Below are 25,853 nucleotides of genomic sequence, written 5' to 3'. Positions count from 1 at the left end.
TAAATCTAAAAGCTGATTGATCTTGTTGAATTAGTGGCTGTGATGTGTCCCTTTCTATTGTCTCAGTGCTCTGATTTTTGAAGGATTCGTATACTAATGAGACTTTATTCACGAAGAAGTCTCCTAGTATATTGCAGAAGTCTGATGACAGTGCTTCTGGGTTGTTGTTTTTGAACTTTGATAGTTTTTTGACAGTATCAAAAAGGGTTTTGCTAGAGTTTTTTGACTCGTTGATCTTCTTAACGAAGTGTTTACTTTTTTCTACTATTATTAGTCTTTTGTAGCTGTTTAGGGTATCTTTGTATTCTTGTCTGAGTTGGGTATCGTAGTTAGTTCTCCATTTTTTCTCTGCTCTTCTACACGTTTGTTTTTGTGTTTTTAGAGCTTCTGAAAACCATGGTTGTGAGGGGGTTTTTCTTTTTAGCGTAGCCTTTTTTTGTGGTACTGTCAGATTGACTGCCTTATCTATCCATTCATTGAATTGTTTGCAGGCTATATTGCTATTGTCGTCAAATGTGGGGTGGGATGTTTGGAGTTTTTCTATAAATGCCTGGTTGTCAATTTTAGACCAGTCACGATAGGTTACTTGCTCAATATGTTCCACCGGTCTTCCGGTGTCCTCTTTAACTTCCAGGGTGAATCTTACTAGTTTGTGGTCTGACCATGGGATTGGGAGAGTGTCAATTTTATTTAGGCTCTGACATGATGTGAAAATACCGTCTAGCGTATGTCCGGCATTGTGGGTATCTAAGTGTACTTTCTGTTTCAGGTCGAAGTTTGCCATTGCATCAATGAATGCTGCTATCTTAGGGTCTGAATTTTTCTCTAGATGCAGATTGAAATCACCTAGGATGGTATAGTCTGGACATGACACACTAGATTCAAGAAATGGACTTAGCAAGTCTATTAAGGGAGTTTTTGCACTAGGTGGTCTGTATATTAGTATTCCATTAAACGTGTAATTGTTTGTAATTTTTATTTGGAAGGTTAATGTTTCGCAGTCTGGGGTACTACCTTTATATGAGGTTTTAATTCTAAGACCTTCCTTTGCTATGATTGCTAATCCTCCTCCCCGTTTTATTTTTCTGTCAACTCTGGAGAAAGAGTATCCCTCCGGAATCGCTAAGGCCAGATCAGCATCTGATGCCTCGTCTGCCCATGTTTCGGTAATGAATAATATATCAATATTTTGTTCATCTAGTAGTTCGGATGTCTGAATATTATGTTTGACCAATGACCTGGCATTAATCAAACCTGTTTTCAAAATATGGTTTCTATATCTTGGAATCTCGGATTTATCCATGTTTTTAACGGGAAGAAAGTCGAATGTAAGTGGGCATGACAGACATTTCTTACCTTCTTTGTGTGGTTCTATTTGAGCACATGTGATGTTTGGTCTCAGCCCTCGAAGTTCCTGGCTGGAGTATTTCCACAGTATTTTATCGGGGTTATTTTGGACAGGGGATATGGCCCTGGGCACGGTCTTGGCGCGGACGGGCGCAGACGGTCTTGCCTTAGGCGCGCCTTCGGCGCGCCATCGTCGCGCCCGCTGCGCGCGTCCGCTGCGCGTTTGTGGAGTCAAAATGAAGGGTAAACCCATATAGTCACTGGGACCTGGGTATAGAGCAGTATAAGAACAGTGGTCCCAGTATACAGAATCATTCAATATGAAACAATTAAACAAACAATGTACCAAGAAAACTTTTCGGGGAGGTTCAAATGCCTATTTAATCACATTGAACACAAATTAATAGTTATGACTGAGCTCCATAGTACAGACATTATTGAAATATCATAACAGTGCCCAGGAAGGAGGAATGGGGGTAGGGAGGTGGGTGATGAAGTGTAGGATTTGGAAGGAAGTGAATACAAAGAATTGGATGCATTGAGAACAAAATCAAATTTGTAGGCAAAATTAATTCACTGCCGTATTTACATTCCGATCAAATCATAAATCAAATATCGACAAATTTTTAGAAAAAGCCATATATATGAAGAAAATCACAGTACATCCTGAACTGGTGATAATATTGGCAAAGATGTTGTGTCGACGTTTCGACCCCTTAAGGCATGTAGGTACTTATTGCGACCTTACGGGATGGGGTCTTCATCAGGACTGGAGTGCGTGTGGAAGGGGGGGTGTGTGTGGGCACCTAAAAAACAAAGTTGAACATGCGTAAGGCTACTGGATCTATAAATAGGAAAAAGATTCTAATCAAAAGGTTTTAAAAAACAAGTTACCCAATCTGTCAGAAGACAGGACTCAGAGATGTCAAAGGATCATCAAAGGTAGAGGGTAGTAGACTCCTCGAGGGTAACGACAGAAGCGGGACAAATGAGACGTATCCACCTACAACGAATATGTGAGTTAATGGATATGGTGGAGATAGAGATTTCAAAAAAGGTTCGCTCCATTAGTGAGCGCAGAACTTACTGAGTCGCAGAAGAGCTTTGCTGTCGAAATTACATCAGGAGGCTCCTATGGATCAGCACTCCCGGAGAGAAATCCATAGTGAGTAAGGCAAATGGGGATGAGTCACCACTGATTCACCATCAGGGAATTAATCTAGTAAAGGGAAGGGAGGGAGGGAGAGGAATTAACAACCAGAAGTCAGACAGGACCTGCATATATCAAAAAACATGAAAGAGCGCCCATAATGTGCGCGTTGCTGTCAGAATCACGAAGGCATCGTGATCTAAGAAGTAGGAACCCGAGGGTTCTACAGTGTGTTAAATAATAACAAAAAGGGGGGGGGGGGCGGCCCCACGGAAGGTAGGACCGTGTCAAACAAAGGTATGGTCAAAAGTTAGAAAAAGCGGCTTAAGTCAAAGATGGACACAGCACTATATGCAAAATTCTATACAATTGTCAGGGAGTTGAATAGGCAAACTGTATAGAGCATTGCCGTAATCAGATTGAGCGCAGTTTCAGCGATGCTCTTACCCTGCTTCTCCGGTCCCGTGTGATGGATAGAAGGGGAAACGAGCCGAGTGATCGTAGGTTAAATTTAGGTTAAATTTAAGACGCGAGATCAACACGTGATCTCCGTTACCTATGAACATCGTTTACTATTTGCAACTTTAGCGTGTATATACATTTAGTTTCTCTTTGTTGGAACCACAACAGGACAATTTTCACCCTATAGAGAATTTTGCCAACCACAGGATTACGTCCACCGCTCCCGTTAATCCTTCCAACCAAAGTCTGTTTTCTATTACACTGAGTCACCGGCATCTAGCGCCAGCACGGTAACGGAGATCACGTGTTGATCTCGCGTCTTAAATTTAACCTACGATCACTCGGCTCGTTTCCCCTTCTATCCATCACACGGGACCGGAGAAGCAGGGTAAGAGCATCGCTGAAACTGCGCTCAATCTGATTACGGCAATGCTCTATACAGTTTGCCTATTCAACTCCCTGACAATTGTATAGAATTTTGCATATAGTGCTGTGTCCATCTTTGACTTAAGCCGCTTTTTCTAACTTTTGACCATACCTTTGTTTGACACGGTCCTACCTTCCGTGGGGCCGCCCCCCCCCCCCCCCTTTTTGTTATTATTTAACACACTGTAGAACCCTCGGGTTCCTACTTCTTAGATCACGATGCCTTCGTGATTCTGACAGCAACGCGCACATTATGGGCGCTCTTTCATGTTTTTTGATATATGCAGGTCCTGTCTGACTTCTGGTTGTTAATTCCTCTCCCTCCCTCCCTTCCCTTTACTAGATTAATTCCCTCATGGTGAATCAGTGGTGACTCATCCCCATTTGCCTTACTCACTATGGATTTCTCTCCGGGAGTGCTGATCCATAGGAGCCTCCTGATGTAATTTCGACAGCAAAGCTCTTCTGCGACTCAGTAAGTTCTGCGCTCACTAATGGAGCGAACCTTTTTTGAAATCTCTATCTCCACCATATCCATTAACTCACATATTCGTTGTAGGTGGATACGTCTCATTTGTCCCGCTTCTGTCGTTACCCTCGAGGAGTCTACTACCCTCTACCTTTGATGATCCTTTGACATCTCTGAGTCCTGTCTTCTGACAGATTGGGTAACTTGTTTTTTAAAACCTTCTGATTAGAATCTTTTTCCTATTTATAGATCCAGTAGCCTTACGCATGTTCAACTTTGTTTTTTAGGTGCCCACACACACCCCCCCTTCCACACGCACTCCAGTCCTGATGAAGACCCCATCCCGTAAGGTCGCAATAAGTACCTACATGCCTTAAGGGGTCGAAACGTCGACACAACATCTTTGCCAATATTATCACCAGTTCAGGATGTACTGTGATTTTCTTCATATATATGGCTTTTTCTAAAAATTTGTCGATATTTGATTTATGATTTGATCGGAATGTAAATACGGCAGTGAATTAATTTTGCCTACAAATTTGATTTTGTTCTCAATGCATCCAATTCTTTGTATTCACTTCCTTCCAAATCCTACACTTCATCACCCACCTCCCTACCCCCATTCCTCCTTCCTGGGCACTGTTATGATATTTCAATAATGTCTGTACTATGGAGCTCAGTCATAACTATTAATTTGTGTTCAATGTGATTAAATAGGCATTTGAACCTCCCCGAAAAGTTTTCTTGGTACATTGTTTGTTTAATTGTTTCATATTGAATGATTCTGTATACTGGGACCACTGTTCTTATACTGCGCGTTTGTGGAGGGCACATTTTCTAGTGGGATGGGAGGGGGTGTGGCCTGCGTCGGTGGGCGTGGCTTGTGCTCGCTCCGATTTTGGCGCCAAGAACTCCGACCCGCCGCAGCCCTGAAATCGGCAGCGCGGGGAGTTCTCAACAGGTGAGGTGGGGAAGTGCTCTGGGGTATCGTGCAACAGTTTTAAAGTGCAATTTTCAGTTAAAAGCATTTTTTTTTTAAAACAGTGCAACAATTTATCTAAACACGAAAATTTTAAAAGTAATCTTTAAAATCAGTTTCGTCTCCCGGCTATCTCGCCTCAGGAGTGGTTAGTCTCTGACAGCGGCCTGTGTTCTGCTCGCTCTTAAGGTCTAGCGAAGGGGGCGTGGCCTGCGTCGGTGGGCGTGGCTTCTGCTCGCTCTGATTTTAAGGACTTTGTGAGCAAGCTAACAAAACACTGGAGTGGTTAAGGACTCACTCCACAGTCTGCCTGCTAAATTTAAGGTCTACCAGTGATGTGGTAGCCCTTTTTAGGTCAAGCCAAGACAGCGCTTGTGCTGTCTCTTTAAGACATGTTGTATATACTTTGTGTGCTTATAGGTATTCCATTGGTTTTCATTTGTTATTGATGTCCTTTTAAAATCCTTGTTTACACGTGTTTAAACCCTTTGCTGCTAGGCCATTTCCACCTGTGCTAAGCCTTATTATGGTTATTTAGGGTAGTTCACACTTAGGCCCCTGTCAGTTTTTGACCACATAAGGTATCCACACCAAATTTGCATCATGGGGATTTTAAAGGTAGCCAGGGTTTATTGACTCCTCTGGAGGAAACCCAGAAATTTGCCAAAATACAGCTACATTTTGTTTTTTGGGGGGAAAATGGGAAAAAAATGCTGCAGAAGAAAGCATCTGTTTTTTCCCCTGCAAATGGTATTAACATAGGTTTTGTGGGGCTCAAATCACCATCTCCCCAACTTTCAGCGACTGACAGACGTTTGTCAGAAAACCTACATTGTTTACAGTTTTGGCATTTTACTGGACATAGTCTATTCTTGCTATTTTCTGTGCTTTCAACCTCCTTTCAGTTAATGGTAGAAATGGGTATGAAAGCAATAATGGATCCTGGAAAGCTATACATTTCAGAAAAGTAGACAACATTCTTAATGTAGCAAGGGGTCATTTGTGTAGATCCTTCAAGGTTTTCTTATAGAAACTAACAGCTGAAAACAGCAAAAATTGAAAATGAGTATAAAAAAACTGTAATTTGTGCCAACGTTTTCACCTGTAACTTCTTCCAAGTATAACAGATATTTGAAAGCGATATACCATTACATCCGCTGTGTCTTTCTGGTTGTGAAGATACTTAGGACTTGTAGGTTCACCAAGAATCCAAGGAATCCAGTGACAATAACTGAGTAGTGTCTTGCATTGTTTAACGGGTCTATAGCAATTCATTTCAGAAAATAAAAACTGTGAAAAATCGGTATGAAAGACACCTATGTATTTACGAAATGGGAATAAAATATAGAGTTTAGGAATGTTGGACTTGGCCCTTTATGCAGGGTCATCCCTGAATTTTTTGCCTTCCTCCTGTATTTTGTCTGACCTGTTTTTGTTGTTTTTATGACTCTGGGCACTTTACCACTACTGATGAGTGCTAAAGTGCATATGCTCTCCCTATTGTAAATAGAGGTATGGATTAGTGACTCCATGTTTGGCTTATTTGGTTAACTTGTCAGACCCTAGTACAGTGCACTGCGTTTGCCCAGGGCTTGTGAATCAAATGCTGCTGGTGGGCTTGCAGCACTGGTTGTGCCACCCACGGAAGCAGCCTGTAAAGTGTGTCTCAGGCCTGCCATTGCAGAGCCTGTGTGCAGTCTGGTACTGTCATGTTGACTGGGCAAGTGCACCCACTTGCCAGTCCCTGAACCTTCCTTTTTCTTCATGTCAGACACCCCTAAGGTAGGCCCAAGGGCAGGGCACATTGTAAGTAAAAGGTAGGACATGCCCTGGAGTGTGTGGCATGTTCTAATAGTGAATTACAGCCATTTTCATTTTTCACTATTGCAAGGCTACCTGTTGCCCATAGGCCAGAATGAGCAGTTTGATTATAACACCTTATAATCCTAACTGACCCAGGGAACATGGTAGAAATTTGAGTCTTTTAGTGAAGTTGGTTTTAACATTCTGTGTATGAAAAAATGACTTTTAGAAAGTAGGTATTTTCTTGTCTAACTATCCAAGCCTGCCTCTGCTAGATTGTGTATTCCTTGTCTGGAGTTTGAGTGACAGGGGCTGGGGAATTCCCGGAGACAGGGTGAGTCAGCACAAGGCTGAATAGAGAGATCAGCATGTAGATGGGTGGGAGGAATTGCCCCTGGGACCTGAATAGGGCTGTGCCTTCCCTCCACAATGCTGGCTCCACCTCCTGAGGTGCGTCTGATGTCCCTGGCCTATACTGTGAAAGGAAAGAAGGAGTCTTGTCAACAAAGTGCTCCAGGACTGACCAGAACTGGTTTGGACTAGGCAAAGGCCTCTCTGCCTTCAGAGAATATGAGTATAAAAGGGGGACCCAGACTCCAGAACTTTAGATCACTTTGGGAAACAAGAAGAACCTTTGCTGAGGAGAGGAACCAGAGAAACTGAGGAAGAGACTATCCCTAGCTGAGTGCTGTTTGGGGGATTGACCTGCAGTGGTTGCCTGACTGCCAAAGAAAGGAGAAAGGACTTTGTGCTACTTTCAAATCAACTTGTGAAGGATCTCCAAGGGCTTGAGATAGAGCTTGCCTAGTGCTGAAGTCTCAAGGACAACAGACTTCCCCAACCAGCTCCACAAGAGTTCTTTTGAAGTGCCTGCTTTTGTGCGGGCCTTCTGAGGGACTGCGTGTCGCAAGGAGCTGGAAGTGCGACTCACAAATAAGAAGTGTGTCGCCGACGCAGCCGCTGTCGTCGCATCAAGGAGAAGGGTGTCACCGCTGCCGCTGTCGCTTCGCCTCACAGAAGCACCTCGCATCGCCGGAGAAGGGTGTCGCCGTAGCATCAGATGCCGTCGCATCATCAGAGAAGCGTGTCGCCGCCGCAGCGGCTGTCGTCGCATCACTGAAGAAGGGTGTCGCCGCTGCAGCTGTCGCATCGCCAAAGCGTCTCGCATCACCGGAGAAGAGTTTCGCCGTCGCATTAGACTCCGTCACATCACCTGAGAAGCGTGTCGCAGGGCCTGTCACGGCTCAGAAGAATCGTTGAGTTGCCGCATGGCCACCGGGCGTGCACACATCGTGTCACAACAAGAAGAAGACGCCATTTTTGTTTCATTGACCAGATCTTCATTGCATCACGACGCTGCTGGTCGCATTGCCACAGAAGTGCAGTAAGAAACCGACGCATCACCTCCCCACGCCGAGAAGAACCGACGCATTCCCTATGCATCAGTAGGGACCCGACGCAGCACCGTTCTTGCGTGTAAGGAACCGACGCATCACCTTCCCTGCAACAGTTTCATTGTATAGCGTCACGCATCCAAAGGTACTTTGAACTTAAAGTGTCGCATTTACCATCCTAAGAGAACTAAGCTATTTCTACAATTTTGAAAGTACAGTATTGTGGATTTTTGTCGTTTGTGGTCTTGTGATTATTCTATTTAAAGAATACTTATTTTTTATATAAAACCTGTGTGGTGTCCCTCTGTAGTGTTGTCACTGGATTACTGTATGTGTTCACAAATACTTTACACACCGCCTCTGAGAAAAGCCTGTCTGCTCGTGCCAGGCTACCAAGGGTGTGAGGAGGGGTTATTTTAGGAATGTACCCCCTTACCCTGACTAGAAGCAAGGGTCCCTATTTGGTCAAAGGTACCTACCTCTTCCAACTAGAAACCCCCAGTTCTAACAAGGAACAGTAGCTATTTGCACATCTCTGAAATTGTGGGTGCCCATACTAGCATATGAATAATAGGACATTTTTCAAAGTGACTTCTTTTTTACATATTATATTACATTTGAAAGGCAGAAATGCATCGAATGTCAGGTAATAACAGTTGCTCTACAATTCTGTATTCCCCAAGTTTCCCGATAAAAATGGTATCTCACTTGTGTGGTTAGGCCTAGAGGCCACGACAGACACGGCCCAAAACTCAAAGTGGACACTCCACATTTTTATAGTGAAAACAGACCATTGTTTTGCAAAGTGTCTAGCTGTGGATTTTAAACTCTAGCTCAGCCGGCACCTAGGGAACGCTAGCAAATCTATATATTTTTGAAAACTAGACACCCAGGAGAATCAAGGATGGGGTGACTTGTGTGGCTCTCACCAGGTTCTGTTACCCAGAATCCCTGGCAAACCTCAAACTTTGTCAAAAAAACACATTTACCTCACATTTCTGTGATGGAAAGTTCTGGAATTTGCGTGGATACACAAAATTCCACCCACCCGCATTCCCCAAAGTCTTCAAATAAAAATGATACCTCAATTGTGTGGGTAGGCCTAGTTCCCGTGACAAGAAACGGCCCAAAATGCAACATGAGCACACCACATTCTTACAGTGAAAACTGACCCTTTTTTTGCAAAGTGCCAAGCTATAGATTTTGAACCCTAGCTCTGCCGGCACCTAGGGAAACCTAGCAAACCTATACATTTTCAAAAACTAGACACCCAGAGGAGTCCAGGATGGGGTGACTTGTGTGGCTCTTTCCAGATTCTGTTACCCAGAATCTCTTACAAACCTCAAACTTAGTCAAAATAACACATTTTCCTCAGATTTCTGTGATGGAAAGTTCTGGAATATGCTTGGATCCACAAAATTCCACTCCAAAGTCTTCCGATAAAAATAGTACTTATTGCCCATGACAGGAAACAGCGCAAAATGCAACATGGACACACCACATTTTAACTGTGAAAACTGATACATTTTTTGCTAAGTGCCTATCTGTAGATGTTGAACCCTAGCAATGCCGGCACCTAGTGAAACCTAGCAAACCTATACATTTTTTTAAACTAGACGTCCAGGGGAATCCAGGATTGGGTGACTTGTGCGGCTCTCACCAGGTTATGTTACCCAGAATCCCTTGTAAACCTCAAACTTTGTCCAAAAAAGCACATTTTCCTCACATTTCTGTGATGGAAAGTTCTGGAATCTGCGTTGGTCCACAAACTTCCACCCAACCCGCATTCTTCAACATCTTCCCATAAAGTTTGTACCTAGTTTTGAAGTCTACACAATACGTTGAAGGCCCTTGCCTGTCACAGGTACTTGACCAATCTACACGAGTGAGGTACCATTTTTATCAGGGAACCTGGGGGAACGCTGGGTGGTAGGAAATTTGTGTCAGCTCGGTGATCCTACAACTTTCACACACAACATTTTTAGAAAAATTTGATTTTTTCAGCAAAATTTGAGGTTTGCAGGGGAATCTGGGTAGGGAAACGTTTTGGGATCTTCGCAAGTCATACCTCACTGGACTCCCCAGGGTGTCTAGTTTTCAGAAATGTGTGGACTTGGTAGGTGTCCCTGGATGGGAGATAAGCCTAGGGCCAAAAACCCAGGTCCCCCCTTCTGCAAAACCAGGTAGTTTTATGATAGGTAATTTTGAAGTCTCCACAGTGCGATTTGGGCCATTTCCTGTTGCAACCACTATGCCTACCCACACAAGTGAGGTACCATATTTATCGGAAGACCTTAGGGAACTGTGGGCGGTACGAAATTTGTGTCAGCACAATGATCCCACAACTTTCCCACACAGAAAAGTGAGGAACATTTGATTTTTTTCAGCTAAATTTGAGGTTTGGTAAAGACACGTTGGGGGATCCATGCAAGTCATACCTCACTGGACTCCCCAGGGTGTCTAGTTTTCAGAAACGTGTGGGTTTGGTAGGTTTCTCTAGATGGTCGCTGAGCCCTGGGCCAAAAACCCAGGTGCCCCCCTTGCAAAACAAGGTCGTTTTGTGATGGATAATTTTGATGTCTCAACAATACGTTTTGGGCTCTAGCCTGTCGTGGGTACTTGACCCAACCACATGAGTGAGTTACCATGTTTATCAGGAGTCTTTGGTGAATGCGGGGTGAATGGAAGTTTGTGGAGCCATGCAGATTCTAGAACTTTCCATCACAGAAATGTGGGGTAAATGTGCTTTTTATTTTTACAAAGTTTGAGGTTTGCAAGGGATTCTGGGTACCATAACGTGGTGAGAGCCTCACAAGTCACCCATACTGTATTCCCCTGGGTGTCTAGTTTTCAAAAATGTATAGGTTTGCTAGGTTTCCCTAGGTGCCAACAGAGCTAAGGATCAAAATCCACAGCTAGGCACTTTGAAAAAAAAGGGTCAGTTTTCTCTGTGAAATGTTGTGTGTCCACGTTGCGTTTTGGGCAGTTTCCTGTCCCGGCACTAGGCCTACCCACACAAGTGAGGTACCATTTTTTTGTGGATGACTTTGGGGAATGTGGGGTGGGCAGAATTATGTGGATCCACTCAGATTCCAGAACTTTCCATCACAGAAATGTGAGGAAAATGTGGGTTTTTTGACAAAGTTTGAGGTTTGCAAGGGATTCTGGGTAACAGAACCTGGTGAGAGCCACACACGTCGCCCCATCCTAGATTCCTCTGGGTGTCTAGTTTTTAAAAATGTATGGATTTGCTAGGTTTCCCTAGGTGCCGGCAGAGCTAGGGTACAAAAACTACAGCTAGGCACTTTGCAATAAAAGGCTCAATTTTAACTGTAAAAATGTGGTGTTTCCACGTTGCGTTTTGGGTCATTTTCTGTCACGGGTAGTAGGCCTGCCCAAACAAGTGAGGTACCATTTTTATCGGGAGACTTTGGGAAATGCGGGGAGGGTGAAAGTTTGTGGAATTGTGCAGATTCTAGAACTTTCCATCACAGAAATGCGAGGAAAAAGTGTTTTTTTTACAAAGTTTGATGTTTGCAAAGGATTCTGGGTAACAGATCCTAATGAGATCTACAGAAGTCACCAGATCCTGATTTCCCCTGGGTGTCTAGTTTTAAATAATGTATAGGTTTGCTAGGTTTCCCTTGGTGCCGCAGAGCTAGGGTTCACAATCTACAGCTAGGCATTTTGCAAAAAAACGGTCCGTTTTCCCTGTAAAAATGCGGTGTGTCCACGTTGTGTTTAGGGCCGTTTCCTGTCACGGGTAGCAGGCCTGCCCTAACAAGTGAGGTACCATTTTTATCGGGAGACTTTGGGGAATGCTGGATGGGTGGAAGTTTGTGGATCTGTGCAGATTCCAGAACTTTCTATCACAGAAATGTGAGGAAAATGTGTTTTTTTTAAATAAAGTTTGAGGTTTGCAATGGATTCTGGGTAACATAACTTAGTGAGAGCCACATAAGTCACCACATCCTGGATTCCCCTGGATGTCTAGTTTTCAAAAATGTATAGGCTTGCTAGGTTTCCTGGGGTGCTGCTGCGCTAGGACCCAAAATCCACAGGTAGGCACATTACAAAAAAAAGTCAGTACCTAGTAGGCTTTCTGCCGTCCTATGGAGAGGGGAATGGGGGGCTATTACTCCGATATGCCCCTAAGGGAGGCAGAAAGACTATGGCTATTTTTTAGGGGTGGGGGTATTGGGATGCCCATTCTGGACAGCCCCAACCCCTATATGTAAAAATGCCAGCATAATCGCTGGTGCTTAGTGGGGGCAGATCAGGGGCTACTGCCCCCACTTGCCTCCTGGGGGTGGCAGAAAGACTGTGGTATCTTTTAAGGGGCAGATAAGGGGCTATTTCTCCATCTGTCTCTCGGGGGCAGAAAGACTGTGGCAATTTTTTGGGGGGTGGGGGCATTGGCATGCCCATTCTGGGCAGCCCCAACCCCTACGTATAAAGAAAAATCCCTGGTTCCTAGTGGGCTTTTTGACCCCCCCTGGGGGGCAGATCAGGGACTGCTGCCCCCATTTGCTTCCTGGGGGAGGGCAGAAAGACTGTGGCATTTTTTGGGGGGATGGGGGCATTGGCATGCCCATACCGGGCAGCTCCACCCCGATCTTTGAGGAAAAGAATCCTGGTACCTAGTGGGCTTTCTGCCCCCACCAGGGGACTGTATCATTTTTTTTGGGGGGGGGTTGGGGGCATTGGCATGCCCATTCTGGGCAGCCCCCTCCCCTACATGTGTAAAAATAAAGTCTGGCGCCTAGAGGGCTTTCTGCCCCCCCCCAGGGGGCACATCAGGGGCTGCTGCCCCCATCTGCCTCTTGGGGGGACAGAAAGACTGTGGGATTTTTTTGGGAGGGGCATTGGCATGCCCATTCTGGGCAGCCCCCATCCCGAGCTTTAGAAAAAAAAATCCCTGGTGCCTAGTGGGCTGTCAGCCCCCCCCCCCGGGGGCTGATCAGGAGCTATTGTCCCATCTGCTTCCTGGGGGGCAGAAAGACTGTAGCGTTTGTTGAGGGTGTGGGAGCACTGGCTTGCCTATTCTGGGCAGCCCCCACCCCAGGCCTAAGAAAAAGAATCCCTGTCATCAAGTGGGCTTTCTGCCCCCGGGCAGGCAGATTGGGTGCTACTGCCCCCATCTGCCCCCAAGGGGGGCAGAAAGACTGTGTCGAAATGTAATAGTGAAGAAAATGCCCTTGCCCAAGGGCCCACTCTCCCCTCCGTAGCGGCTAGTGGATGGATCCCTGCTTGGCGATCGCCCTCTTGGGGTGCTCTACAAGCAGGTATCCACTAGGGAATGCTACCCTTGGAAAGAGGAGATTCTCAAGCTGAGATAGCCCCACAAGCACCGAAACATTGAAACTGAAATCAGTTTCGTTTTCAATGTAATGAGGACAGTGCAACGTGCCCTTGATCATCATTAGATCGTGCGCTTGATCATCATTAGATTGAAAATCAAAAACTGGCCTCAATCTTTCCTATTTTTCTCTCCTTTTTGTCACTCCCACAGGGCAGCACCCCAGTGCTTCTAGCCTTCCACTTTTGTGCATTTAGTCTTGTTCCAGCACACTATTTTTTTCTGCTCGGTGGCATGGGAAGGATCTCCTTTCGCACAGCTGCTCCCATTGCCTTTTGATTTCAAGCACAATTAAAAACAGGCCTGTAATCTTGTCATGGTGCCCGCTTTCATGTTTCATCGCACACCCTTTATTTTATCAGCACAGTGCCTCTTGCTGGTCATAGGCACTGCAAGGACTCAAGTATGTAACGCCTCAGGCCTGAGAGCCTGCGCGCAGACACCTTTTGTTTGTTTTTTCTCCCCTGTAAACAGGGCTGTTAATCTGTGGAGGGGTAGATGGCTTGCTTTCTGCAGTAGGCCGAGGTCAATACACCCACCACATGCATTGTTTCATGGGAGCAGGCCTTGACAGAGCACACTGCGGCCCTCCACACAATTTTAATTCCTTCAACACCTTTTGTTGTTAATTCAATACATTTTAATTTATTTTCAATTTTTCTCATCTTTATTTCAAATGTCCTGTTTTCCCTATTTTCTTCCATGGCCTAGGATTCCGAGGAGGCAGCACTCTCAGTTTTAACCTTGTCCTTGGTTGAAATTTGAATCTACTTGTTCAGCAAACAGGAGAGGCCTTAGAAGGCAAAACAACTCACATATGCTAAAATTCGAGGTAGCTACTTTTAAATAAATGTATTTTTATTTTAGGATAAGTGTCCTTAACCCCCACGATTCCTTTTCAAAGCCCAGAAAGCATGTAGGGCACTTTGTGACGTAGGATTTAAACCTGAGGATAATTGGAAATTAAATTACATACATTTGAAAAGAATGATTACAGGAAATCTTAATCTCTTTTTTTTCAAGATGGTCATGCAAATAAATATGGCTAATCCTCCGGAAAGAATGATTGCTTTTTTTTGCTTTTTAGGTGAATGCAAAATCCCTCCCACCCTTCACCTCTTCCCTCGAGTATTATTCGCTCAGCATTCCATTCTGAAAGATTTATTGCAGGAAATTAAGCAAATGATGACAAAGTGTGCCGTGGATGGCTGGTAAAGGAGGGTTTTGGAAATGCTAATTGCTGGCCGCCATCGACTGCAGGCAGGCTAGAAAAAGCGTCCTTCGTTGCCCAGCAAGGGAACTTAGCACCAACATTTAAAGAGAACCTTTTAAAAAAGTTTTATAGAGAGCCAACTCGACTCAAAGCTATTGGAGCTCTTTACATGAGCATTCGTTACATTACTCAAGGAAACCTACATTTTTGATTTTCTTAGGCACGGGGTGATTAAGTGATTTGCCCAGAATACCAGGATGTTGAGCCGATGCCGAGACTCGAACCTCGCTCCCCAGTTGTAAAGCCAGCAGCTCTGGCTTTAACGCCACATCCTCGCCCCGGGATAGTGGAAACCCATTACTGTTGGCCCTCAAACTGTAGATATATCAACCAGGTGTCCTAGCAGACCCCAAAAAACTTAGGGGCATATTATCAAGACAGGCGATAAAATTATCGCTGCTTTAGTGGCAGAAAACTGAGGCTAAAATGGCGATAATGGGCTTGATAATATGCTCTATGGAATTTCAATTGAAGCCCATGTTAGATGTGAAGGACATCTAACCTGAGCTTCAATTGGAATTCCATAGAACATATTATCAAGCCCATTATCACCGTTTTAGCGGCAGTTTTCTGCTGCTAAAGCGGCGATAATTTTATCGCCTGTCTTGATAATATGCCCCTATATTATTCAACCTTAGCAATTCCCCTATTACAAGAACGTTCCTAAATCAGCCTGGTATATTTTTTTCTAGCATACCTTCCATTGCAGAGCATATTTACAAGTGCTCGGAGGCCACAGCCAGTGTCATGAAACCCTAGACAGATGAAAGTTATTAACTACTTGCTTCATATCAATTTAAGACCATTTTAAATGTAGACTTACTGAAGTCCTTACTTTTTTCGTTGCCTCCATGTAAAAATAAAGAACGTTGTACCGATTTAAGAGTTCCACTACGCACTTGTGAAAACAGTCAATGAAATAAAAATGCGGTCTTAAGTCAATGCCAGAGTCGTCATGCACTTTCTCCAGTGTTTATTCTATAATGTTAAACATAGTAGCATTTGTTCAGCACCTCAAAGTTTCTAATCTATCACAGAGAGGTTTGCAACCATTTAGAGCCCAACCCAAAGTCCCATGAAGTTCATGGAGATTTTGACATGACAGGGAAATGAGGAAGTTTAGACACAAACAGCAGAAAACAATAAGTAATCCATCTTTTCAAAGGCACGGCAAAGCTACATGCAGAAATGCGGCCTCAGGATGGGCTATTTGGAAATGTTTATAATAGGTTTGCCTAGTATGCCGCATCCAAGGGAAGGCTGATTTTTGGGCACTTTTGGGCCACAGCCTGAAAAGCCAGAACACTGACGTAACACACGCTGTCTGTATTGTCTTACAGCACCGAGAGTCAGGTTTCTTAAAGAAAAAGCTAAACCCAGCAATGCATAGCCCCAAATACATAGTATACATGTATTCCCTCTCTGTGTATATATATATATTTCTATTAATTACTTTACTGCTTCTGTAGAAGAAAAGAATAGTAAAGAAAAAACTGTTGACTCTTTTTGAAGCACTACCCCATGTCTTACCCATACCTCTCTTAAAATATCCTATACCTCCACTCTCTGACTCATCCCAACCGAATTCTACTACTATGACCTCCAGAATAGCCCTTTCTAGACTCTCCCCAGTCCCTCTTTGGATCACCTCAAAATCTACTTCACTACTATGATCTCCCAAACAACCCTTTCTAAATTCTTCCCTCAAGTATCCCTCATTTAACTCATCCCAAATCTAATTTTACTGATATGATCTCCCTAATCCATTTCTAGAGACTCTTTCCTTCTCAATTTCTCCTGTTTCTTTGAATGCACCTATTTACTATCTTTGTTGGACTGTTGCTTGTTTATTATTATGTTTAGCCCTGCTATACAGCATGGCTACAAAATATTGCCAAAGTCGGCAATGCCCATGGTGCAACAGTATGAACAAAAGGCAATGACAGAGCCTATATGGCGAGACCCATTGGCTTTGCCAGTGCTTGTTCAATGAAAGGATAATTGCACACTTGTTGGGATGGGAATGACTCATGCATGATAAATGGACATGTGAAACCCTCACAAGCTCCGAATTGCATATGAAACTTGCATCCTGACTTTTATTTTGGACTATGTATCATAATAATGTAGTGTGTGTGCAGAGGTTTAGGCCTGTCCCCGACAATTTGAGGTCCAGGATTTGTCCTACAGGTTCTATTGTTCAATATGAGGGCGTTTCTAGGCAGGGCCTGCCATTTTGTCTGTCTCTAATTACTGCTAAGCCAATTGGAAGAGGCGAGGCTCAATTATAAGATTAAAATGGAAATGAAGTGAGGGAACGCTGGCAATCTGGGTGTAAGAGGAATTTTGAGTATGGAGAGAGAGAGGGTGCACTGTTAGCCTGGAAGGCGAGGGCAGATAGGTTGAGAAACAACATCAGGGAACTTGTTATCAATCCTATGGGTGAAATCTCATATAAGGCAGGGAAGAAGCAAGCCTGCCTTGTATCCATATTTATTTAGTTATATACGGAGGAGGTCTATCCGAACCTAGAGCTGCTCAGAGCCTGGCTGGATTAAGTGCAAACTCCAAGACTTACATTGGAGAGTAGAGAAGCTATAGATGCCCCTATTTCAAAGGATGAGAATAGGACATGTCTACTTCAGAATAGGAATGGTAAGGCCGCAGGCCCTGATGCTTTGCCCATTGAGGTGTATAAGGTTTCAATAGAAGAACTGATTCAAGTGCGGGAGGTTTTGTTCAATTTAATATACCAGCAGGGCGGGCATATTCCAAGAACATGGAAAGATGCTAAAATTGTCTTTATTTTAAAACCCACTAAGGATCCTAGGAAAGCAGACTCCTATTGACCAATATCACTGCTGAATGCAGACTATAAAATCTTTATGAGTATTTTGGTGGAGAGATTGTCTAAGATAGCCCCTCAGCTGATCCATGAAGATCAGAAAGGGTTGATCCCAAGGAGACAAATCCAGGCGCTCACGCAACTTCTGATAGGCACAATTGACCTCGCCACGACTCGCTCGATTCCCTTGGCCATGGTCGCAAAAGACGCAGCTTAGGCTTTGGATCGGGTATGTTGGTCATATCTGTGGGAGGTCCTGAGCACTATGGGGTTTGGCTCTGGTTATATATTTACCCTCCAGAAGTTATATAAGAATTTATCGGCCAAGATCCTCTTTAATGGTTCTCTTACAAGGAGTTTCAGTATAAGAAGAGGTAAGCGGCAAGACTGCCCCTTGTCACCTCTGTTGTTTGATATTTACATCGAATCTCTGGCACACAAGTTAAGGGCAGACAGGCAGGGTGCCCCTTTTTACTCATCAGCATATAACAGCAAGATAGCGTTGTATGGTGACGATTTGTTAATTTATATGTCTGACCCTGATGTAACTGTGCAGAGAACCGAGCAGTGTGTTGGAGAATTAGGAGCCTTATCAGGGTGCCTGGTAAACATGTCCAAGACAAAAATAATATGCTGGAATGTAGAAGGGTGGAGTGAGAGTACTAGCTCAGAGATCCTCCCTAAATTAAAATATCTCTTGAATTGTATCCTCCTTACATTCCCAAGATTAAAATAGACAAAATCCAGGGGAACAATAGTTTTTTATTTGGGCTTCTAGGGGGGCGGGATTGGCTTGTTAAAGGCATAGATGTGTGCTGGTTAAGGGTGGCTTGGCTCTCCCAGATTTATATATGTATTCCATAGCATTCCAGTTTAAAAATATCCAAATGTTGATGCAAAAATCCGATAATTCCACTTGGGGTAGCTTATTGGGAGAAATGACTGAGGAGGTGGCCGCCGATGGGTTTCTGTACAAGTTTGGTGCCACTAAGTTTTTTTTAAATGGTGCGACTGAAGGTTCTAAGGTCTACACTCCTTCTTTCGTGTATGGTGAGAAAATTGGTTGGTGTAGGTTATTATTCTGACTTTGCACCAATATGGGACTCCCCAGGTACCCCAGATTGTATGAAGGACTGGTTGAATCTTTCATTACAGCGAACTGGGATTCCTACCTGGGGGGATTTGATGACCATACAAGGGTTGTTACCTTGGGAACTCCTTTCCTATCCAGGTTTAAAATATGTGCAACTGTCTTCCTTGTTTTCGGCCTCAAATGTGGAGATCAGGGGGAAATTGGGAATTCGAGTCCTCCCTACAGGACTTCAGATCTAGAAAGAAGGAGGTCGCTGCATGTTATTGGAAATTCCTGGAAGCAGACGATAAGAAATCAGAATCAGCACACACGGTGTGTGGAGACACCTTCCAAGGGGTGGACTTTCAGTCAATCTGGTGTGACCCTTTTAAATTACTATATTCAGTTGTCAGACCAGCAAATTTAAAGCAAAACCATTTTTTTTTACTATTAATAGCCTGTATTGGACACCTTCAAAAATAACTAATTTCGCACTACCACCCACCCCCAGGTGTAGAAGGTGTGTCAACTGGATTTCTCTCCTGATATGGTTTTCTTAAACAATCATTGTAAATGAGACATTTATGGCAAAGTTTATTTTTTCAGTGCTATAGACAATTTCAGGAATGATAGAATTCCCCCATCTACTTCCACGCAATTTGAGCCACAGCGCTTTTTCGATCTGATATAGGTTTTTTACGAAAGTTACTAACCACCTTTTGATGTGTTTGATTTTACAATATAGATTCTGTTTTTATTCTTCAATCAACATGAAAGAGCAAGACACCATTGATTCAAGTGGATTGTGGAAAAGATGTTGGTGTGATCATGCGTTAAAAGAAATAAAATACCACCTGCTACAAAATATCAGGATATTGCAAGTCAACTGGGAGTTCCATGAATTTATAAATAAACTCAGCCTTTGGTCTCATACCCCTATATGGATATGAACTGCCTTGTCAACTTGTAATATCCTTATATTATACAGCAGGGATATGTTATCCCATATATTTAAATTAAACATATTCACAGTTCAAACACAGACCTCTAATCAACATTAAGCTTTTCTTTCCCCACCACTATGCTATCCATGAGCAACACAGCACATATGCAGAGTGCATGGACTCAGAGCCCTGCATTCTCTCTGTGAACATCCTAAATTTAGAGCTGTAGAGTGTGTACGTCTACTCAGTGCATATTGAGGATACAATTATATCTGCAAGCGCTAATTAAATGGAATTTCCAGATAATGTGCCAGGCCTATAATCAGGTTTCTCATTTGGTTCAATAACAGTTCAGTTCAGTAAATAAACATAGTTTCTGTATTCGCCCCAGGAGTAATGAAAATGGAAAGAAACTAACTACAGGCAATTCACTGAAGGCTGGCCTTTTCAGTTGCATAATAAGGCAAAACAGGTACCCTTGAGAGGGGCAAGAGGTAACACATTTTTTAAATTATCTTAAAATGAAAATGTTTTCCTCCTGCTGACATATTGTGCAATTAGGAAGTTAAATGCAGGGTTCACTGCACTTTTAGGCCCTGATTACTACTGTAGGTGGAGCGGTGGTGCAGCAGTGCAAACTGGCGCGCCACTTCTCCGCCGAAGGTCATCATCGCCCACCCACCAGATTACACATTTTAAGTAGTCTGGCAGACAGGTGGCGTGGCGGTCTGATGGCGATGCCTCTTGTAAATGCTGCAGTGCCTTTGAAAAAGGCACCGCAATTGGACAGCACTACAAGGTTCCTACATGGCATGGGCTTGAAAGTCCATGCCGTGCAGGAACCTCTGTGCATGCACACAGCGGGCACATGTTATGCCCCTTTGTGTGCATCCACATGTGGTTCAGGTATGGGGGCCCTATTTACTCAACCCCAAGGTTTACATGGAGGAAGAGCCTCCATGTAAACACTGGAGCAGAGGAAACTCGTAATATGGTTTCCGGGACCTTGTAATATGCTTGGCAGAACTGCAGTTGTCTAACCAAGCATATTGCAGCCTCTAACCGCCATTCCAATGCCAGGGTACAATGGTTCCCTGTTGGAGCAGGCAGTAACAGGGTGGTCTGACTGCCCAACTCCTAATGAGGTGGTCAGACTGCCAGTGCGGTGGTGGCTAGACCTTCCACCGTAGAACCACCACGAGTCTGGCAGTCCTTGGACCGTCAGACTGGTATTAGGACCCTAAATGTACTTAAGCAATGGTATAGAGAACCAGTATAAATGTGTCATTATATATAAATCTAGATAGAGTGTATGTTGTGAAGGTTGTATTTCACATGTAAATTTAGAGTATAATGCATGTGTGAGGAATGGTGTTAAGATTTAGAGGCACTATCTGTTCTCCGTGGATGTAAGTGTTTGGGCTCGATGGATGATGCGTACGTTTTGCAGGCAGTCATCATTTGACATGCACACCCAAAACAAAGGCTAAGCAGTTGTTAGATTACCGATACTAATGTCACTCTGTCCGACCAACTGGTTAGAAATATGAGTAGAGTTCTATGAGTATGATGGAGAAATGTTAGAAAAGTTATCATAAGTATAGCACATGCAATGTTTTTGAACTAAATACTCAACAAGTGTGAAGAAGAAATGTGAATATTTCTATGTTGAGTGTGCGCCTGCTATAATCTGTAGCATATAAGTGCATAACGTTTGCATGCTGTAAGTGAACAGTGGAACCAGTGGTCGCTAGGGCCTATCAAGTACATGATGGGCCTCCTTTACAACAGTTTGACGCCCGGCAGCACAGCAAGCCTTCCTGCTGCACTGCCATGTGTCAAAATTAAATGGCAGGAATCTGCCATATCTACAGGATACGGTGCAATCCTGTCCTTCTCCCCTGCAGCGGCGCGCAAACAGTAACCATTCGCCAGCACAGACACCCTTGCATCCTTTTGCGAGGGGGCCTGAGCTGAGATGATGATTGTTGTTGTGCAGAAAGGGTCACCTTCCTGCAAAAAATCAAAAATTAAAGACATTTTCCTCTTTCTATTGTGCTGCAGAATGCAGCACAATAGAAAGAGGAAAAAACGAGAAGAAATAAAAGTATTTCTCCTCATTGCGACTCCTTACACTTCCCCTAGGGAGGCATAGGATTCTAACACATTCCCAGGTTTACAAAATGTTGTAAATCTGGGAATTTCACAAGTTCCATGGATGTTGTGTGGGAATGCACACAGCAACACCTTTGGAACGCCCCTTTCATACAGAGTTATGCATGAAACGGAAACTTATTTGCAAGGCCATGAAAAGACACACAAGGTAACTTTACCTGGCCTTGTAAATAAATAATACAAGTGACGCATCAACGGCTCAATGGTCTTGTAAATAAGCCCAAAGAGTGAAATGGCTGACATCTTCGCACCCAGAATGTCTCTGACTTTTCTGGCTCAAGAAGGCTGAAGATGATTATGTCAGGACCATGGGCAGCAAACAATTTGTTTTATACCAGATAGAAAAATCAACAAGTAGACCAGTACAGGGCAGTATTTAGACCATTCCAAAAATAGCATCACTAATCAACCCAGCACCCCTCTGGGCTCATTCTTCTGTGAACTGCCATCCTGGATGTGGCATTAACTCAATGAGCTGTGGAGTGGGAAGAGCTTTAAACATTTAAGAGTGTTTACGAGGACATTAAGCTCAGCAAGCCAAATTTAACTCAAAGTGAGAGCAAAAACAACAAAGAAACTGATTTACAAATGCCTGCTATTCACAAAGGGCCAGATTTATTAACAATCTGCATCATGGTTGCACCAATTTTGCAGCGCATGAATGACACAAAATACTAGTAGAGGTTTACAAAGCCTTGCAAGGTGATATATACACCGTCTTGCGTGGCTTTGTAAAAAAAATGTAAGGCAATCCAGTGGCTTGTGCTGCTTTGCGTTACATTTAATTCTGGGAGGAGATCCATAGGTCGAACATGGGATTCACGTAATCCCAGATTTACAAAGGTTTGTAAACCTGGGACTGCAAAAAGTCACTATGCATCCCAGAGGATGGAATAACGAGGAGAAAAATATTTTTTTCGCCTTGGTATTTCCTCTTTCTATGTGTGCTGCAATCATGGTGCAAGGGTGCCTGCATTGGCGCGAGGCTGCTTGAAGTGCGCCAGCGCTATAAGAAAGCAGAAGCTCGCCATATCTTACTAGATATGGTGCATTTCTTCTAGCTTCCTTTCATGCAATGCAGCACAGCTTACCTTGCTACACAGCGTCACGTGAAAGGATAGTAAATCTGGACCACTGTGTGAGAGTTGATGACAGTCATCAGGGCTGGACTGGGAACCAAAACTGGCCCTGGCAAAGAGCTCAGCCGGCCACCCTGGGAGCGGTTGAGCTGTTTGCCAGTGCCGGTTTTGGCCGATTTTGTTACAGGGACCGATTTTGCAGCTATGCTGCAAAAACGGCCCGGTAACAGAAACGACCACCACAGGCCCAAAATCGGCCCCACCCTGGCGGCCCACCGGGGAAACGCCCGGTGCCTGCTATGGCCAGTCCGGTCCTGACAGTCATGGTGACGCAACAAACTAAGGATGGCCTTGAGGCTCTGAAACAGGTGGGATAGTAGAATGATTGCAAAGCCTGGGTGTGCTTTCCTGCTTTTATGCCATATGCCGATGAGCGCATAAGAGGTATTGCAGTAAACGTTCAAGGCACACAGCCTGCTTACACACTGCTTAAATTAATGTTTTCTATTTACGAAATCTACTATTTGTTGCATTTCGTTATGTTTACAGTTTCACAATCTTCTCAGAAGAGTCCATAATGCTCTCTGAGGTGACCATAAGGCTGCATGTTCTCACCATAGAAAAAAATTAACCAAAAAAAATAATAATAAAGGCTACATAATTGTGAACCTCAGCCGTGCCCTAATGCAGCCTGAAACAAAAACCAGAAAGCCAAATCTCTACTGTCTCTTCACTTCCTCCCCTCAAGCAACCATGATAGCTGGATTTGAAACACCGGACATACTTTCATTAAATAAAAATCCCTTTCTGTAACTTTAAATTGTTATTTCCACATCAAGGGACTCTTATCCCAGGCTTCACTACACTAGACAGCCGCACACTGAAAGAGTACTTGGCCACTGGGTGGTGTTTTTTTACTAATACAACGGTGTATGTACCAGATAGTTGTTTCTAGAGAGAAGAGCGGCAGGAATGGTAGACACTGTCTCTAACGTCAATTAAGGAGTAAATAAGATGTAATTCTACAAAATTACGAATGTAATGAGTGCTTTGTCGATAATCAATATTATCTACTCATCTTGTACCCAAGAATGTGTGATCAATGCAGAGTATGGCGTTATTACAGGAAAAGACTCTGAAATTAACATCCTATTTGCAGCCATATCTTTGTGCCTGCTTAAAATCTTCGAGTGTGTATGGGTCCTGATTTCTAAAGCTGCTGAGCGCAGGGTAGATGCAGGGTCAATCAATCAATCAATCAGGCGTTTGTTAAGTCTGACTACTCACCGTAAGGGTCTCAAGGCGCTGGGGGTCGGGGGGCAGGATCCAGTCAATCAAGGAGGGGGTTTGTTGAAGAGCCAAGTTTTGAGGTTTCTTGCGAAGATGGGGAGCAATGTTGTCTGTCTGAGGTTGAGCAGAAGGGCGTTCTAGGCTCTGGCTGCGAGAAAGGAGAAGGAGTGGCCTCCCGATCTGGTCTTTCTGGTGTGGGGGAACACTGCGTAGGGGAGCTGGGCTGATCGTAGGGTCCTTTGGGGTGCGTAGAAATTGAGTCGGCTGTTCAGGTATGCTGGCCCGGTGTCGTGGAGGACCTTATGTGCATGGGTGAACATCTTGAAGGTGACTCTAGCCTCGATGGGGAGCCAGCGGAGTGTGGGCAGGTGCTGGGAGATGTGGCAGTGTTTTTGGAGGTCGGGGACCAGTCTTGCGACAGTGTTCTGGATGTTCTGTAGCTTGCAGGTGAGGTTTTTGTTTATTCCGAAGTAGAATGCGTTGCCGTAGTCAAGTCTGCTGGTGACCAGGGCGTGAGTGACAGTCTTCCTATGTTCGAGGGGGATCCATTTGAAGGTATTACGTAGGAGGCGGAGGTTGTGGAAGCAGGAGGACGTGACTGAGTTGATCTGGCGGTCCATTTTGAGCTCGGAGTCCAGGATGATTCCCAGGTTGCGTACATGGTCCGTGGGGGTGGGCGGGCTTCCGAGGGCGGAGGGGACCAGATGTCGTTCCAGGCTTCGGGGTTTAGGCCCATGATGAGTACTTCTGTTTTGTTGGTGTTTAGTTGTAGGCAGTTGTTTTTCATCCATTTGGTGACGGCTTCCATGCCTTCTCGAAAGTTGTGTCTGGCGGTGTTGGGTTTGTTGAATAGGGAGAGGATGAGTTGGGTGTCATCTGCGTATGACACAATGTTGCATCCATAGGTTCTGACGATGGGGGCTAGCGGAGCCATGTAGACGTTGAAGAGCGTAAGGCTGAAGGAGGAACCCTGGATGTGTCCAATAACATGAGCTCCGCATTACAGTGAAACCAAAGAGCTTAAACAAATAGTGAACCCCCACCCACCCATCTGGAATAACATGAATTTTGACACAAAAGAATATGTGGGGGAAATATAGATTTCTGAGCAAGGAAATGGATGGCAGGATGGACGGGTGGACAGACAGATTGATTGTTCAGCAGACATATGAGTCACTGCCAGGATAGGTAGGTAGATAAACACATCAGTTGAGTATGGTATTGATCATTTAATGTACGAGTTGGAAAGTGGATTTTTATGAAAATTGTTGGGCCTGGTATGTTAACGTATGGTACAAATTGCGCCTGTCTTGAAATTGTTGTATATGATATGAATTTCTTTTTATTTGAGTAGGGATGTGTTAGACTTGTCATCCTTATGGTGGCCTTCCCACAAACGTTTAGCTTTCACACCTCCTGTTTTGCTGTATTTACCTTAGGACTCTGCGGCCTTTTCCACTGCTAACCAGTGCTAAGGTGCTTGTGCTTGTGCTCTCCTCTTTAAACATAATAAAATTGGCTTACCCCAATTGGCACATTTAATTTACTTGTAAATCCCTAGTAAAGTGGTACTACATGCACCCAGGGCATGTAAATTAAATTATACTAGCGGGCCTGCAGCACTAATTTTGCCGATCATTCAAGTAGCCTTTTTAAGCGTGTCTCGGACCTGCCATTGCAGCCTGTGTGTGTAGTTTTAAACTGTCATTCTGACCTTGCAAAATAAATCTTTTTGTCATAGTCAAACAAGTGAAGAGGACTGGTGAAAGTGTAGGTCTTTGGTCTC

The sequence above is a fragment of the Triturus cristatus genome, chromosome 3_1 (genome assembly GCF_964204655.1).
Source record: "Triturus cristatus chromosome 3_1, aTriCri1.1, whole genome shotgun sequence".
Lineage (NCBI taxonomy): Eukaryota > Metazoa > Chordata > Amphibia > Caudata > Salamandridae > Triturus > Triturus cristatus.
Note: the sequence above shows the minus strand (reverse complement) of the source record.